At 43.5% G+C, this 19,108-nt stretch overlaps 1 protein-coding gene across 7 annotated transcripts in view; it reads right to left on the bottom strand.

The window, feature by feature from the left end:
* Positions 1-19,108, bottom strand: part of LOC308072624 (uncharacterized protein) — a 127,858-nt gene that overhangs the window by 38,231 nt on the left and 70,519 nt on the right. For 3 of the 7 annotated variants that reach the window (XM_080409780.1, XM_080409779.1, XM_080409781.1), the window contains exon 2: positions 1-9,884. This exon is cut by the window's left edge and continues 22,525 nt beyond it. The gene's annotated coding sequence lies outside the window, so the exon portion shown is untranslated. The other 4 variants (XR_013931722.1, XM_080409777.1, XM_080409778.1 and 1 more) reach the window with 3 other exon arrangements.

Genomic DNA, 19,108 nt, shown 5'->3' with positions numbered 1-19,108 from the left:
TCAGCCCCCAATCCACACACCTCCGACATCCCAGTGGGGTCTTCCCCACTGCTGAGCGGAGGCTTATGCAAGTGCTCCAGCCCTCATCCTCGCAGTATGTTTACCGCTGCTGTGCACGGACAGTGTCAAACGTGGGAGTAGTTGATGGCAAGGTGGCTGCTTATGGGCCAGAACTAAGTCACAGTCTTACCTTCCAGTCTGAAACTGGGACTCTCCAACCTATATGCTACAGGTGACAAAACAGTGCTTTGTGTTACTGGTACTGTAATGCTACTGTTTATTTCCTCTTGGAAACAACTTTCCTCTGCATTAAAAAGGTAAAATAACACCAGGGTTCCATTTCCCCTGTAAAAGGATCCTACAGTATTTCAATTAAAACATCTCATCTTTAGACCCATTTTTTTTCCTGGACACTTCTACACTTCCATTCACAGCTAAGGCGCAAAACTCAATTAGTTATTAATTGAGGCACGTTAAAATTCATTAACTCTGCTTGTGAAGCTTAAGCTATAATTAACTGTCTTCCCAGGCTTTTGTTCTTTAATCTCCAGGTAGAAGGTCCCATTGTTAGTAAGAAAGATAACGCATAATCCTACCACCCCTCTTGTGGGTAGATAGCTTAGTTCTGGTGGTGGCAATGTGACATTAACCCCAGTGGTGACTTCACATGTTAATGCTGTCCTGTCAGCTATTGACTATCCTGTGCCATGTGTGAACTGAAGCATATTTTGAAAGAAGGGGAGCATGAAAAACCCTGATGAAAATATTTTGGAAAAGGTCATTTTCAACAAGCTCTATGTCCTGCTACAGGACACACATAGCAATCTCATTACTACATGCAGATCTTGCCTTCCAGCTTCGCCTCTGCAAGAATTTTCATTTTAAAGAGCTACTAAAAAAGCAGCTCAAGGCGAATTCTTGTTTCACATATGGAACAGCATGAAGCCAACCTTTATTTTAAAGCAAAATGAACACAGAAATTAACTTACATGTCAAGTTCCAAGGCTTAACATGGCAGCACTTGCTCTGGCATTTACATACACTTCTGCTACATCTCCACTTGCTTTATGGATGCCCAGGCTTGTGAAGAAAGCAGCTGAAACCTAACCTACATAAAAACTGGCTCTTCCCAAACGGAGATGCTTTTGGGGTGGAATTTAAAGAACAGTGCACTGGAAGTGACTTCCCACTTCTAGTACGAACTGTTGGCGGCAGAACAGAAAAATTTTGACTTTAAACCTGGAGATGGTGGATCCTGTATCTATAAGCAACTTCAAGAAGATAACTTGAGAAAACGGAGTAACCAAACAGTGAAATGGGATATCTTGTACTTGAGGTTTTGTTGAGGTGCTGACCTATGAGTCACAGTACTGAGGTGCTAGGAATAAATAAATAATAAAGGCAGGGGGGAAAGCAAAAGAGACAGAAAACAAGCTGCTTTTTGGGGTGGGTATTTTTTCCAAGCTCAGCCATCACTCACTTATTCTGTGCACTCTTTTTGCAGTAATAACCAAGATCCTCTGTGTGTCAGAAGGATGGGTACACCAGGTGTAACACGCAGGTAGAGACAGTGCCTGTACTCAAGGAGAGGTGGGAGGCTCTGCCTTGGGTTTCGGCCTGTAGCTTTTCTCCAAATTTGGGAGGACAGCTGTAAACTTATTTTCTAAATGTTGAAATCTGCAGTTCAGAAAGTAGCACAGCATCAGGGCACTCCCCTCCCTCCAACACCTGCGGTATTTGGTGTGACATACCGGGGTGGGGAAAAGGTGGCAGCAAGGCTGCCCCAAATTTCAAGAGTGCTGTGCTCCTGTCCAAAGTGCCCTGTCCAAAGGGCCTGCTCCAGGGCCCCATGGCTTCCTGGGGCGAGGAAGGGGACAGCCTTAATGTCCCCATCCTTCCTTGGAGACTCATGCTGCCCAGTGATGCCAACAGCTGATCTGTCTCACCACAAAGAGGTTCCCGTGGAGCCACGGAAGGCCAGAGCATGGGACAGGTCAGAATGGGAGGCGATGGAGCCAGGACTCTGTTTCCACTCCTTCCCCCGCCCCCCCTCATTTCTGCAATGTGCCAGCCTACACATTGGAGCTGGCACAGAGGGAAGGCAGTCAGTGCCAGAAAACAAGTCTGGTGCAGATTATTTTCCTGCTGGAGCAATGAGGAAGCCATAGAGACTCTGGGAGTCGCAATATGGTTGCTAACCCAGTTCCTGCTGCAACACAATCACACACTGCTGCTTACGGGGGCTGGACTGTCTGCAGGCCCTCATCCAGCCAGTGGCGCCCAGCGCAGCACCGCTGCAGCAATACTGATTTTCTCAGGCTCTACTGAAGCTTTTAGGGTGGTATGAGTATCTGTATGAGCTGCATGAGTTCATTCAGTGGCAAGTGCATGCCAGGTTACCGATCTGGAGACATCAGGGGTAAAGACTGTTTTCTGCTTCCATAGCCAGAAGCAGCAGCAGCAAAATAAAATGAAACCGGACATCAGAAAACAGTCAAAAAGCAACCCAGTTTTTGCAGTACCCTGTGTATGTGCACTGTGATTTGTCATACTGTTTTGCTTCACAGAACATGTGGACACTGTGACCATCCACACAGATGGGCCTTTAAACAGATGACCCGCACCTCTGTCTTGATATGGCACCAACCACTGCAAATCTGCATTTGAGATCTTGCATTTCCAAGTACATCAGTCCATGGAGCCAGCTCCATCAGACATCGAAGCTTCCCAATATGATTCTCCCTTCCTTTCTCTTTCCAGGGCTGACAAGCCTGTGCCATGGATCTGTGGATCCATGGGAAGTCATTTTGTCCACTGGCTGTCTCCAGAGGGAAAAAGCTCAAGCAAACAGCCTCAGAGCCTGTGGAAAAGCTGTCTGAAAGCACCATTTGGACCGAGACTTTTCTGTCAAGCAGGCAGAGCCAGCATGGTGTGTTGCTTACTCATCTTGCCAACTGACTTAGTAGCAGCACTGATGAATTCATTTCTCTGTGTTGAGAAGTCAGGGAAGCAAACAGGGCTTTTGTGAAAGCCCAGAAAAAAAACTGCAGTGACCTTGCACAATTTTTCACATGCTTCTGTATCAATCACACACGTCCTGTCCTCATAAACTGGAAAAGCAGCTCTAATACTAATATTGATGATGCTGTCAAGCCTTCACAATAGGTGCCTGACAGCACCATGTAAGCCAGAGATACGGATAGTTTGGGCAATCAATAGCTTGAGAAAAGTCTCACGCAGAAGCAGCCACTCAGTACAAGCACAGAAGAGACTGCGAAAAGCTTCTTCCTTCCTTTTTCTAATCTTGTAAGGATTAATGCTTAAGGGAGTTACCTACCTCAGACTCCGCTAGAAAGATGCTTATTTTCACAGAAGACCAAAACAATTAAGCCCTGTTTCTACCAAGCAGCATCTGGGGTTGAGAATTCACAGTGCTCTGCTGTGAGAAGCAGCTGAAAAGAAAGCAGAGGATGAGAACAATCGTATTACACTTCCACCTTTGAGTCTGTGAACACTGTGGTCGATTTGCTTGCCATTGCTGGGTTTTCCTCATATGGGTCTGTAAGGTAACAGATCACCTTACCAAGAAGCCTACCTCTGCTCTAAATCCAGGTGGCTTCATTACTCTATCAAAATATTAATAGCTGTGTTATAAGATCAACATTTGTTTTGCCAAGAGCAATGAATAATGCAAACAGTACCGCCTAAAATCATTACTATTTTATTTAGATCAGAGACTGAGAGCCACCCTCTGATCCTGTGCCAAAACTGAAAGAAAATGAAGTGTATTTAGAGCTGGTGAAAGGTAATGGATAAAAAGGCACAGAGAATGAACTGCTTAATCTATCAACAAAATACAGAAAGTCAACAGCAGCACTGTGTTCCCCAAACTACACCTGCCAAACGCACCATTTTTTTTCCTTTCATGTCACCTTTGGAGCCTGTATACCGCAGAAGCTGAAAAATGCTTGTTTCTAGAAGAAAGAAGTTTTCTGGTTTGCTTCTTTCTGAAAGCAGTGACCCAAAAACTCTATCATTAGTAACAATAATTAAAAGGTGCCATAAGAGGGAGTGTATGGATGATTGCCACTAAAAGGAACATTCTCATTAATTTATTACAGATTTTTAACTTGGCTTCATTAGGACATGTCTGTTGAAGGCCATTTAGGACTCTGGGGATATTCCTGTACTTCAGGCTCCCTTAGTGTTCTCAGGAAGAAGGAAGGCAAGAAAGATCTGTTGGCTGATATGCGGTTTTGCCTGTTGGCCAGGGAAGTTACAATTTTGTCAGTCTGCTAGCCAAAAAAGAGCACCCTCTTTAAATCAGGGGCCTGACTGATTGAGCAGCCATTTCAGCCATATCCTTCTGACATTTCCAGTCTCACAAACACACCAGTGTTCCCCTGAAGAAGGGAAGCACATCAGGCTATCTCAATAGCAACCACCTTCTCATGGCATTTGGGCACCTCAATCCTTCAAATGTTTTTGGAGAAACCCATTTCACTGAATCTTTTATGAACACACCCAAAAGTTCACTCTTTCATGTAGCTTTTTAACTGGGGCACCAGTTAAAAGACACTGCAGCCCTACAAATAAATGATAACTAATGATGAGCACTGGGGAGAGGTTCCCTTGTCAGACAATACTCACAAAGTAGAGTTTAATAATTAACAAACCTAGCAGATACTAAGTATGCAGCCCTCTCTAACAGAGCAGAAGACAGGGAAATATTAAAGAAGTGCTAACAGCTGGCTTGTTAACATTCAGAGCCAATTTCTTACATAAGACACAAATGGGAAGGCAGAATTGTAATTAAAGTCTATTTTAAGATAAATAGAAAAAACCCTGTCATGAATCATATATTTACATGTATTTTGCAACTATTGGTCTACCTAGTTTCCCTGGTTGCCTCCTGCCCTCACCCAGGACTGATCCAACAGCACCCTGAGAAAGGAAACGCCCTGGGGCACATTGTTCGGTTTCCGTAATGGTGTTCCAGCAGAAGCGCGTATTAAGCTAAGAGGGAAAAGCCCTCAGAAAGCACCTGTGCACAAGGAAGCTTTTCCCCAGATGTGGGCTGTGGACTCACCATGCTAAGCAGACTAGGTAACGCTACTGTTGTTCTGCCATCATCATAAAGATCATTAGCCGAGACCGTCAATCACTTGATTTTTCACAGCTAGGGAGTAGCTGGAGCGCGTGGCAGATGCCTGGGAATGAAAAGCAAGGCAAAGCAAGATGTGGGCCACCAGCCGAAGTCATTCTGGGTGATTTCCAGCCTCCTGCAGTCGCTGGAGACATGGGCTTTAGGAAACAATGTTCTACTACTATTATGTTAGAAAAGATACTTCCATAAAAGCACAGTTTTAAACCATTTTTTTCTTACTTATAATGAACTTTCAGGAATGCTTTGAGGTGTGTTTCTCAAAAAAAGATGCCTGTGATTTTCTTTTATTGTGCTGAACGCGTAATCTGTGAATTGCCTCTGCTGTTGTTTTACCAGCAGCAGGCTTTGTTCCTACGTATACTTTTCTTCTAATTGCAGTCAGAAAGAAAACACTCAGGTCTTTCATCAGATACCATCCAAACTGAGTTATCAGGGTTAAATCCACCCTGGATGGTAAAAGCAAATTAATCTAGGCTGATAAAGCGTGAGCTTTAGTTGCCAGGAATCCACTAAAGCTCCAATCTGCAGAGATTTATTCCTGTACTTCATTTCAAGAAAAGAACACAGACAGCCTGTCTCCCTCCAACCCAGCACAACTTCACTGCATGCATGTATATATTTTCTCAACTGATATGTAAATAAAAGGATTTTGTACCTGCTGCTAAGACTTAACATGCAACTAATAAGTTTATACAGTAAGACATCTTCAATTTAAAGTAACATCTAATGCATGCATTTGTATTTCACTAAAATAAAATCAAAGATGCCACCAGTCTTTCAAGTGAGTGCAAATCACTGTTTTTAATAGCAAAGTAAACAGAGAGAAGAATCACGTTCTAGATTATTGCATGTCTAAAATATTTCACTTCATCCAGAAACAATTTTTAAGGCATGATTCTTTTCATACCTGAAGATTTTCTTTATTAACAGATGAAAAATGGTTGGCGAGAACATTGGGACAAAACTTTGGGGAAAGGCAGATGATTGCTCCAGCCGTGGTTTATTGCAGCCTCCTGTGCACTCAATAGCAGCTGCACGTGACAAGCTATTGCTACATTACTGAGGTGTTTATGTAAGTGTGTTCAAATGAGCTATTTTAAAGCTCTGGGGTGCAGTGTCTACCTACTCACTAACCTGATGGTAGCAAATATATGGAGCCCAGGACACCTGATTTGAAGCACAGGCTAAATATATTTTTGGAAGCAAGCAGGGTCCCAATATTGCTAGTTTCCTCCTAGAGCAAAGAAAGAAACATCACACCTCTCCTGAAATGCTTCTCTACCCCTTGTAAAACAAAAGACTTGAAACAAGATGGGAAAGAAATTATGAGAAGTGCCCTATACACAACCACCAGGAAGAGAGACATTCTATGATATATCAGAGGCACTCCTGCTCCTGAAGTAAATAAAAGCCTAATGTTTCCTGTCCTAGGCAAGGGGGTGTTGTCATTGTCTGTAGGATTCCTCAACTCATTTGTGCCTTAAAAGGTTAACCCCCAAATGATGGCACAACAGTTTTTCCTTCCACAGCCTGCTCTTTTGGCATGCCAAACTGCCTTGCTGACACAAGCCCTGCTGCAGGTTGGGTGCTGACAGCAAGGATTTGCCATGGAGCAAGAAAGCCCACCACAGCCCAGCCCTGCCTGAGAGACCTGCCAGCTGATGGAGAAAGCCAAGGCTGCTGGCCTGGGCTTGAGGCAAACAGCTCTGGCAATTGGACACCTGTAGCTCCAGGACCAGGAAAGAAATTCATGTTTTATGACTAGGATCTAAAGCAAATTTTATTGGAAGCTTTTATGTTTGTAGGTTTGAGTAGTTTTTATAGAGAGGAGTTCTGAAAACTGCCATAAAATTTTGCCTTGGGGGTTATGATTACATTTGTATCTTTCCCAAACTTATATAAATAAAGACGACAGCTTTTACTGTAGAAGCTTAAAAGGTTAGAGTGGTATTTGGTCTGTGATGAACCTTTTATAGATATGATGTTGTAAGAATTTATTCTTAAATATCAATAAAAAAAATACAACTTAACATTCCTTGATAAAGCAATGGTGATTAGAAATAGAGCTGTCAAAGAGGTGCTGGCATTGCTAGTGGCTTCCTTTCTGTTAAAATAACGCTTTATTACATTTTCGTTCACTGGAAGCTATTAACTAATTTGCATTCTATCAGAGGGGAAACATTCTTTCTAAGGACAATGCTTTGTGGTGTTCTAATACTAAATGTGATATTCACCTCACACATGATCTCAGTGGCAAGCTGATACAATGCCCCTTTATGAGGGACTGGCACCTCATACAATTATACCTTTCTCATTATGCTTTTATGCTTTTGGAAAGAGTAAGTGAGAAATGATACCTGTGTTTTATGTAGCATGTGACAGGCTAAAAACATGGCAGGACTCCATGTGTTTGGCCCCACTACAGGTTTTTTATTAAGAGATCCACTTACCAAAATGCTCTGAGCACAGCCAGTGTCCTACCAGCCCACCTCCTGGGCCTGACTCCCCTTTATTGCCTGACTCCCTGTTTCACACTCAACTGTTTCAAACTGCTCAGGAACAGCCTGCCACAAGCTGTGCTTCCTCCAAGACTCAGTACTTGTCTGTTCCCAGCTCCTGCCTCGCTGCTTTCAGGGCACCCACCTCCCAACAGCAGCAGAGCCAAGGAAAAGGCAGGCACCCTGCAGTGACCACACACTGACACCCAAGGCTGCTCCCACAGTTCCCAGCAAGGCGGCCAGAGCTGCAGAGTCAACACCTGCCCAGGCTCTCTGAGAGAGGCAGCATTTTTGAGCACTGTACTAAAACTGTACCTCTTGGGTCTTGACCTGCTGGGCAGCTTCTCCTTGAGAGCAAACAGGCATAGCTCTTGCCTCCTTAGCAGAGGGGGAGCAGCTGAGCCCAAGAACCAGACTCATGTGGAGCCTATCCTGCCTGCAGCACCTACCCTGCTTTTCTTTCAGAGAACAAAGATATAGCAGCATGCTGCCAGGCTGCATCTCCTGCTGAGTGTGGTTGCTGGCATTGCAGCCTGGCCGGCATGCCCAGGGCACACGCGTGCCCTGCCAACAGTAGGGACTTTCCTATGTTCTGCACAGCACAGCTCTGACCTCTCAGTAACAAGCACTGCTGTTGCTTGGGTGCAGGTAGCCCTGGTTTCTTACTGATGCTTTTTAATGGCCTGTGGCCAGGTTGTACACCTGCCCTAAGCCTGCTCTTTGCCCAGTCTTTGAGTTTAGTTGAAGTCTTTACCTGTACAATAACCCGGTGTGACTCAGAGGAGCACTTAGAATCAGCACCTCTGTAACAGCAACAGGTCTTTCCAAACAGGCATTTAAAAAGTTTCATTTTCTAGACACTGTACTCACACAAAATTTTCAGAAACTCTAGGAGTGGATCAGGGTATGGGCTCAAAGTTTGTCCTGTATCACAAGGATGCTCCCTCTGTTCCTCACAGGAGAGTGTAGTCTTGTTGAAAGGGAAGAAGTCAGGAGCTGCACAGCTCAATGTCTCCCTGGTTCCTCTGAAAAGCCACCAGGCTCCATGCTTCTGCTGGTTCCTGATGTGTTTTCCTGCAGTCCTCCTCCCTTTCTCTCATCCTCATCTCCCCCACACACATATAAGCATGCCCATAACCAAGTACTCCCAAAGTTCAGCAGTGACAGGAACACAAAAGCAAATAACTCCCAGTTCCACGAGCACTTAGTACTGGTTAAAACAGGCGTTGCAACTTGTCTCAGGGGGGCAAGGCAAACCACAGTGGTGGGGCTCTTCATCGGGATTAATACACTTGCTTTGCAAACACAGAACAGATTGTGTGTAAAGTGAACACTTGAACACTGGAAACGAGGACTATTGAACCCACTCTCTCTCCTCAAGCACAACTACATTAGGATTTTAGATTTCAATAAAAAACAGCGATAATCTTATTTGTTGCAGATAGGATGACTAATTAGTGAGGAAAACTCCCTCAAAGCATTCAGTGTAAGCAGTTCTCAGTCTGCGCACAGTGTGTGGCACAGTGGGGCTCCAAGCACTGCATTAGCACAGGCACACCCTACTCACCCAAGCACCCTGTGAACCTGTTCCAGAGAAACCACACAGATTAAATCCTGGGGAAGGCCTTTATGAAGTTATGTAGTCTTGACTATACATCTGAATAAAACCTTTTGCCCACAAATACAAATTGGATACTTTCATTCAAAAATTATACATATTAACACAAGTATTAACAATGAATTCATGCTCTGCATAATTGGCAATAGACACATAGTAAAATGAAAATTAGGGTATCCAAAACAGAACATCAAAAGCACACATTGGGGCAGAGAAAAAGGCACTTTATTTGGCTTTTTTCCCCCCATCTCCCTCTCTCTTACCTCGATTTCCTCAGTTGAATGCTGCTTAAAACAGAATCATCTGTTCCAGCCATTGGAAAGACGTGGTTTTCACAGAACGTCATTTGGAATCACAATATTTGTATCTGTTTGCAGTACTTTATTCAGAGTTAATGTGGTTCTTAGTAATTAGCCTTTCACCTGACACAAGTTCCCTGGTAAGTAAGATTTTAATGCCTCCTACCTTACAGTCTTCATCCCTTGTTCTGCCTCACACTCATACACCTGAGTGGTCACTTCATGGCTGTGCTTGGGTCCCTGGAGATACAGCTGTACTGCAGCATATGACACAGAGAAGATAGCTGGTTCACATAATAGACCTGCAAAATAAACACGCAGGGTTGAACTAAGTCACAATAAAATGTGTATTTCATGTTCAAAAATTTTCCATTCTATGAGAAACATAACTGTACTTTAGCCTTCTGTACTAGTTAGTATAATGTTTCAAGCCATTGTGCGCAGCATGAAAATTCTCTTTTCACAGTTCCAGTAGTGTCTATCCTTTTGCCACCACCTCTCCTTCCCTTATGCCATGTTTTCTCAGAACGGTAGGCCTTGAAAAGCGAGCTTATCCACCACTCTGTATTTGCAGAGTGCCTGTTCTCAGTGGGCCTCCAGGCACTATGCTAATACAAATAATAAATAACAGGACATGTTATGACCAGTGCCTGGCTTTCAAGCAATTAATTAATGTTCACATTCTACAAAACGTTTCAACATATGCCCAAGCCCCACTGACACCCAAGTTAAACATTTGCTGAAGCACTTGGTCAAATAATAAAAGATTCCCCAACAGCTTTATTTTAGTTGCATCTATTAGCGGGCTTAATAGAGAAAGCTAGTGTACAGGTACCCTTTAAATACTACCACACAGCCACCTGGAAAATCAGTTACTTTACAGCAATTAAAAACTGAGAAACTTTATAACAGGAAATTCATTATTATTTTTTTCCTCTTTCCCTCAGGAAGAGTCCAGGTCTTGCTAAAGCTGTGACACCCATGTCTAGTTGAAATACCGTTACCTGGGATAAAAGGCTACAGGCACCCATTACTGTTTTGTCCTTGCAGCGGTTTCTTTCCTCTCCTTCCAATGCCAGTTTTACTCGAAAGACAGCATTTGTCTTGTTTCTAAACCTTATGTTTACCCAGTCAGGCAGCAGCCACAGTAGCATGGGCATTTAGATTGACAATCACCACACAAAGCAAGTGATGAAAATCAAATGCTGGCATCTAAAAGCTCATGAGAATTAATGTGACTGAAAATTATTTGCATCAGGGTTGCCTGGGGAATTAAGAGATACATATTTTTGTTAAGAACCTCATCCGTCTTCAGTATTTCTGGATGAAGGAAAAAAGTTTAAATCATCATGTAATTTATTATTTATGAAAGGCCTCTTTAGGGCTTACTACAGTTATTAATACCTATTTTTTTGAATATAATGCTTAAAAGTGTCACTGACAATGACACAGAGTTCCACCCCAGGCCAGAATAACATTAGAAAGAATTTGGGCCTTGTAATTCAAGGGGGGGGGGGGATTGTGTTCTTGTTTTAAACAAGAGTTGGTTGGTGTATCTTCAGTTATAAGAAATCCAATTTTAATGAAATGTTTGTGGGATGTTCCTGACAAAAAAGGTTTTGTAGTCCACACTACAAAAGTAAAGGTGAGCATGTATAAGAAGATATGGGGTGTGGCTGAGGAGAGAGGAGCCGGGGAGGGGAGAGAGAGAGACAGCATGCTAAACTGAAACCCTCAGCTTCTGGATCTGAAAACATTCCTTTGAAAAGAAAGGATTAAATGAAGCATCAGTCACAGAAAACCAAGTGGGATGTGGTTTAATTTTCCTTCCACAATGAAGCCAAATCCAATCTTGAAAACTGGTAGAAAACACACTTGCTCTCCTGCCATTCAATCCAGGCTACTCCAAGACCACAGCAAACAACTACCCCAACCTCATCTGTCGCTGCTCTCAGTTCCCTCAGGCTCTCTGTGCAGCAGAGGTGTGGAGATACCTGCAGATGAGGCAGCAGAACAACCTATGCCTCATCTTGGAGCCCTTCTGCTTGGGTGAGACCTCTACTGTGAGCATCCCCACTGGATGAGGCCTTTAGAGATGGTAAAGCAAAAGAATGTGAGCTGTGGTCCCCAGGGTTGTAAATCGCCAACTTAAACTGTGGCATTTTGCCAAGCAACTATCTCTGGCAGGAGAAGTCATTTCAGCTTGTGTCCGCCCGGGACTTCTACTCTGTTCTACTCCGTACTACAGCCTGCATCTGTATAACCGGTGGAAATGCTGCCTTGCCCTTGACACCAAAATCCAAGACTCAAAGCTTTAGTAAGGCTGATAACCAGCTATTTCAATAAACTCCTGTAGGTACCCTGAACAGCATATTTTACATATATTGACTGGGCTCAAAGGACTATAGCAGCTAAATATTGCCCAAGGGTAAACAGAGTTTCAGAGACAGTGGAACATTGCCGGCAGCTGGAGGCTGAAGGCAATATGCACAATCAAAGGAGCTATTGTTACCTGAGGCCATCTTACTACTGCTGTCTCTAGGGATAGCCACAGTTTGTTTATCATCCTTAAAGTATTCTTCTGGATGCTGAAGACTTTCTGTGCACAAGGGCTTTGTATATAAATACCACACATCCACAAGGAAACTTTTCAAGGTGGCAGCCTTCTGGCATGGCACAGCAATAGGCTCTAGTTGCTGCCCTGGGATTTGGTACCAGAACTTGAACCCACAGAAGTCCAGACCACACTGCAAATCTGAGCCACTTATCAGAGATCAAGCCATACCACCGAGTAAGAAAGGATGCAACAGGATATGCAAGGCTTGTAGTTGGGGTCTGGATTAAATCAGTAATGAGAAACACCACTACCTAGGCACATCTAGGCACGTCTGTGCCTTTTCGCTGCTGTTCTGTCCTGGCCAGGGGAAGGGCATCAATTGCACAGCTGGACAGGAGAGGAAGGCTGGCTCCTCTTTCGAGGATAGGAGGGAGGGATCCCTGGGAACACTGGCTTCCACATGTCCTGGCCTGCTGAAACATGCCTCTAGAGGCTCCAGTGACAGAAAGAGCTTTCCAAGGACAGGAATACTGTGGCCATTTGGCTTATTTTTAAGTACTAGAGACATCTCCCACCCTGCAATACATGACTCATGTGGACATCAGTGCAGTTATTTTATTTCATTGTTTTTAACTATCAAATATACAATTCCTTATCACAAAACCCAAAAGGTTTCCTAGGAAGGCTAACCAAATCTTCCCAATTTGATTACATAGGCCACATACTTCTGAAGCACCGGTCTGTTTCTCTTCTGTCAAATAATCACACTTTGAGCAGAGGAAGCTATGGAGTCTTAGAAGGGCAAATCTTAATGCTGGCAGGCAAACTTTAATATTGATGGTGTATTCTCTCAGTTTATTACACATTTTAATAAAGCCTGACTGCTAAAGCAGCCAGTAACCTTTATAACTCAGCTGTACGTGAAACCCAGCAAGCATTTTCCAGCATTTTCCATTGCTTTGCCTGCAAACACCAAACCTCCACATACACTCTTAAAGGTCTTAATAGCAGAAAACTTAGCCGCATTTTGTTGCAGAAGCATTATAGGCACTGCGTCCTCCAGCCAGCAGAAGGGCTGTTTTAGTTAACCTTTACGTTTTCCTCATTAAACTGAGTAGCTGTCACTTGGTCTTTGTTTGGTGCGGTTTTTTGGATTTTTTTTTGTTTGTTTGTTTGTTTTTAATTCCTGCCTTTGAATTGATTGTTTGATGACAAAGAGCTACAAGCAGATTTACTGTGTGGCATAGAAACCATAGTCCAAAATGAATCAATTTTTACAGGCATGCTTGTTTTTTATTAGGTCACTCTTGATTAGTGTTGTCACTTAAAAATATCCCAAATAACCAGGATAATGACTGAAACTCACACACTGTCTTTATCTCAGAGGTCTTCACAAGTGATACACAAGACACACACTCACAAAGCTGCCCTGAAAAAGGCTGTTCTACCACACAGGCTCACAGCTATCTGGAGTGGAAACTGGGGAACGACAGCAGTGTGGGGAGGGGAGGGGACACAACCTTCAGCAGCTGAATGCACTCAGGGGAAGATGAGGCAAAGTGAATGTCATTATCCTGCTGGGGACATGCTCAGAAATGAGGGAATTGGGAAATGCCAGACAAGACAAGACTGGCCCAAATAGAAAGCCTTCACAACACCTTCACCCCTTCATCCAGTTTTGTTTCCTTTTTTTTTAATTTTCTTTTTTTTAAATAAGAATGTGCTATTTGACCCAGGCTTATCCCAAGCCCAGACCTCAAGCAAGTCTGAGAGCAGAATGGCAGGAGACACACACATCTCCAGACCTACCCTTGGAGAGTGCAGACTCCACACAAAATGCCGAGGCTGCGACCTTGGCACCAGCCAACTTGAGTGGCCATTCCCAGAACAGTCTCAGAGGCCCAAAACAGAGACGTGCAGTTTTGAGGCATTTGGTTACCATCAGCCTTGTTTCTCGCTACTCCAGCAGAAGCATCCATGCTCTGTGTGGGAAAGGGACAGAGGAATGTCCTGGAGGAGTTCAGGGGTTCAAGAAGCCCCCAAGCCCCTTTGCCCCTTACCCACCATCCCCTGCTTCATTCTAGAATTACTCTCCTCCTCGTAATCAGGTACACCAAGCACATGCTGGGGGTATAAAATGGCCACAGGGGCCCTACCATGTGGCAGAGACCACTCTACATGCTGGAAGTGGTTAGCATCGCACAGATTCTTGCAGGGCCTGTACGGCAGCACTGGTGTCTCCATCCAGCCTCCGCCAGGCCTGGCTGTTGGACTCTCCTCATTCCCTCACACAGGGTATGCAGACAAGATGATGAAAGCTTCACGGAGGAATTTTTGCCAGCATGTATCTTTGTACTATTGTTACAGGTTGGCATCTCCAAAGAGCAGGGAGAGGGTGCCAAGTTTATTACTACCCAAGTTTTATAATTTACAGCCTGCACAACTAAAGGCTGAAAACACAGCAATTTTGCAGGGTAATTCTGGGAAGTAACCATCCTGCAGCACCAATTATTAAAACCACTTGCACACATTAAAGCTATAAAGATTAAAAATATAGCACACTTGTCATTAAATATGAATGAAGTCATGTAATATGTATTATATACCAGTGCAATGGCCAGCCGCATGTGCTTCAGCACAACCCTACGGAAGAACTGCAAACCCCAAGTCCCAAATCAGCATGCATTTTGTCAAAGCCGAGGAACAAGTTTGTCATGCAAAATAAACACAGATGTTCCAAGCATTGACTGTAGCTTTCAGGCAATGCTAGGAAAAGAAAGTGCTTTGGGAAAATAGGCCTCTCAGTGCAAGCCTACCAGCTCTGCACATACTATACTTCAGCATCAGCTGAGGCTGGATGAGTCATTTAAAGGACATATCCTGTTGTTGTTTTTAATTTGGTTTGCTGTTCATTGTATTTTTTCCTCAATACCCTGTCTTGAAATATATTCAAATGGCTCCCCATGCTGATATGCCTGGCACGCTTTGGTGACACAGGCACTCTTTTGCATGGTGCTTACTAAATCTGCTTCATGTTTCAGAAAGGCTAGATTTTATTAGCACCTCAGGCCTTGCTTTGCTTTTTTATTGCAATTGTTTTCCTCGTTTCCCTCATTCTGTTCCCCTGAGAAATGAATCACTTTCTACTGTGCCACGCAGAACAACATCTTCCAGTTTCTCTAACTACCACATGCAATTCCCTGCAACACTCTTTAGGCACACATACACCCGTACAAACGTATGCACCCATACGACATGTGTGCATGCACACACAACAGCATCTCTCAACTTCAAGCCCAGTTTTAATATTTTTCTAGATAAAAGTACAGTCAGTGTTTCTGGTAGAGCTAATATTTGTCTTGGCCAGGAAAAAAGATCAACTGAAGCTACAGGAAAAAAAAAGTTAGTATTCTCCTTTAAATTACATTTTTAAAATAAGTCTCTGTGGTTGTAATGAGCAGTAAAATTGGCTGACTTGGACACTGAAAATGAAATTATTTAGTCTTACGGAAGAAGCATTTCAAGCATTGGAACAGGCTGCCCCCGGAGGTGGTGGAATCACCATCCCTGGAGGTGTTCAAAAAACACGTAGATGCGGTGCTTAGCAACATGGTTTAGTGGTGGTCTTGGCAGTGCTGGGTTAATGGTTGGACTTGATGATCTCAAAGGTCTTCCCCAACCTAAATGATTCTAAGGGGAGATCCTGTTTTCAGCTTGGCCACAGGCTTGTGTTGGACTGACTGGCTTCTTACTTCTCTGCCTTAGTTTCTCAGCTCAGCAATGACACTCAAAGATGGTGTTTCTGTGATGTACTGTGAAAACAGGACACAGGAAATGGAGAGGCTTTTGGACACAGTCCAGTAACAAGGACCACAGTAGAATGACTCTCCTCGCAGCAAGGATCATTTTATTTGCTTTCTGTAATCCCACAGAAAAAGCTTTTCAGCTCAATAACCCAGTAAACTACAAGTTTTTGTCTTCACAGCAATGCTTTGGGCCTGCTTCCCTGAGAACCCATATGGCCTTTTTGAATTCAAACACGTGACACTGGCATCTCTGTACCAGCTCAAACACTGCTACTTAATTCTTGCATGCCACTTTGCATTACGAGCACAGCTTTCTCTTTCAGCACATGAAGGGCACTACTCTACGTACACTAACAGAACAAAGCTTAAGCTTAACTCCGTACATAATTATGAGGGAAACTACCATTACTGAAGCTCAGAAGCACATCTAAATTTTTCTCAAACAGGAAGTCACTCTGCGTTCTGATGCACCGGAAGATGAAAGCACAGGCACAAGTCCCACACACCAGCCATTTCACCTCCCCAAGTCCAGGGCAGGCTTCTTCCTCTGAAATTCAAAACACACCAAAACCAGTTCAAGGCCAAGGGGTTGAGTATGCTGGAGGATGAACAAGATGATACTTCTCCACACTACCTTCCCTTACTGTTTACAACCCTGCTGAGATCAGCCTCTTGACAAGGAGGAATCTGGTTATCCATCACATGCCAAGCACATCTCTAGACCTGTTTAAAAGATCATCAAACACTCTGTGCAGACCAAACATAGCTGCTAAGAGGTAAAAACACAGCTGTTCCCTCTGCAACAATTCACACCTGTTAAGTTTTGCAATGTGATTTCCTTGTGGCCATTCTGTTACCTCAGCTTTTGCCCTTTGCAAGAAGAAAGACAAAATTGTTCCCTTTGTTATCATGTGCAGGACAGCACTTAACTTCATGGCATACTATTGCTCAGAAACTTTCTCTTTTCTGTATCAGTGCTTGAAATACTGAAATCAATATTCAGGATACACCATGCTTAACCCTCTAACACCTCCTCTCACTAAGAAATAATGCAGATATTCATTACTACATTATTATTTTAAACTAGGGAAAGCATGTCCTAAAGGCTCTCAGTTACTCATCTCTAAGCCTAATGCTCTTCTGACATTTTCCTTTCCTTGACTTCAGTTTAGCATGGAACACTGGGAACCTCACTGACCAGGAGCTGATGCATGTTTGTGTCTTCTGCCCCATCTTCATCCAAGGAGCATGGGAAGGGATGCAACATCCTCATCTGCCCTAGCCTGACTTGAAAAAAAAAGGTCCACGCTGCACAATCAAAACTGATGACAAAGTTTTTGTGCTCTTCTAACTCACTGTGAGACACTTGCAAACACCTGTAGAGAAACTGGTATTTTGGTGCACCAAAAAGAGATGATGGTATCTGATCTGACACAGAGAGTACTTGTTCATCAAAACTGATCACATACTTGATTTAGAGGATATGCATATACAAAAAATTCAATAAAACTATTCCAAAATTAAGCTAAGACCCTTCTGACACTGAAAACATTCTTCAGGGATTAGGGTCGAAATGTTAAATTCAAAAACCAATCAAGAAAACCCACAATGCTACTGAACTCCCAAGAACCTTTCAGCAGCTGCCCAGGCTCTGGCAGAATTACAGTCTTCAGTCTTCATTAGGGTCCCAAACTGCTAACACGTCAGGCAAACAACGAGGTCACATATGGGCTAAACTCAACACCTTCATAAACATCCTCATGCTGAAAGGCCCAACAGTACAACTACAGCAGTGAGCAATGCTGTTGTCAGCAGTGTATTAATGTCCCTGCAAGACCTCGCAGGGCTGCTACGCTGGTCTCAGGTAAGTTACACCAACATAATTTAATTCAGTTCCCTGCCTTCAATATGCTTTTCTGGCATATGCAATGGTATGTTGCTAAAACTGCTTGCACAGGGGAGGGTTTTCTTCCTATTGTAATTATGCCACAGTTTCATCCTTGACAAGGACTGAAAGACATACAAGAGGGAAACAAACCACGTACTGTAGATCTTACCCAACTAACCTAAACTAAGCACCAGATCTTGCATTTCCAGTGTGCTGAGTAGTGAATTTGCCTGGAAATTTGCATAAAATCAGCCACAGATGATGGAAGGAGAAACAAAGAGAAGTTAATCAAGTAACTTCAGAAATGTAAATGGATGCAGGAAACCTGGGATACTTGCAAAGATTTACTATGAATAGAACAAAAGGTTAAATTTGTCAAGTAAATTACTCGCAGAACATTCTTCTCCCAGCTCTAGTTACCAGTAGTGAGCCTCAGACAATGGATAATTCATTACCCACGCATCTCTGTCTGAACAGGGCAACACAAGTCATTTGGCGTCTGCAGACCTAATTAGGTATCATTAAACGGACTGATGCTCATTTTCCTGCTGCACAACTAAGAAGGCAATTTGTTTGTGTGATGCAGTTGCAAAGGTGGAGGAAGTGTTAAAATCTACTTCAACTTTGCATAACGTGACTGCAACTGGAATTGCAGAAAACCTGGGGTGGGAGTAAGGGGCGTACAACATGGGACAGGTTTTTGGCCTCTTACACCGCTTATGTGAGGTGCACAAGCATGCACAACTGCTGATGTTCAGTTTGCTATTGAAAGCAGCAGGCCCCACACAAAATACACTGAAGCACTGGAAACCTGGAGAGAGGGAAGCATAAAATCCCAACATCTGGAAAAAACCCTCCTTAATGAGATATTTTACACCTTTCTCTGTTTTATGCACTGCTTCTCATTACACAAGAAGAACACAAGCCAGAGCCCACGGAGGTCACAGTAACCTTTCCTAAAGAATCATTCAGGTGCTAATACATAGGTGTTCAGTGTCCCTCCGCACAGTCTAGAGGCATCCAAATGGAACTAGGTCCTCAATACCTACCTTCAGGCATGTGAATTACTCTCAGAGTTGTTTCAGAGGGCACTGGCTGTAGCTCCACATTGCCTCTGTAGCTGATAAAAACTCTGCTACAAGACCAAGCCAGGTGAGACACTCGCAACACCTGCTTCTGTTTGCAGGTAACTGCTTTTTTTATTGAACTTTTCAACTGGAGTCCTAGAGCTGAAACAACCCAGTGTTTTGAAGCTGCTCCAATACATGGATTCTG

This window comes from Falco punctatus (genome assembly GCF_963210335.1).
Source record: "Falco punctatus genome assembly, chromosome: 1".
Lineage (NCBI taxonomy): Eukaryota > Metazoa > Chordata > Aves > Falconiformes > Falconidae > Falco > Falco punctatus.
Note: the sequence above shows the minus strand (reverse complement) of the source record. Positions and strands in the feature narration are given on the sequence as shown.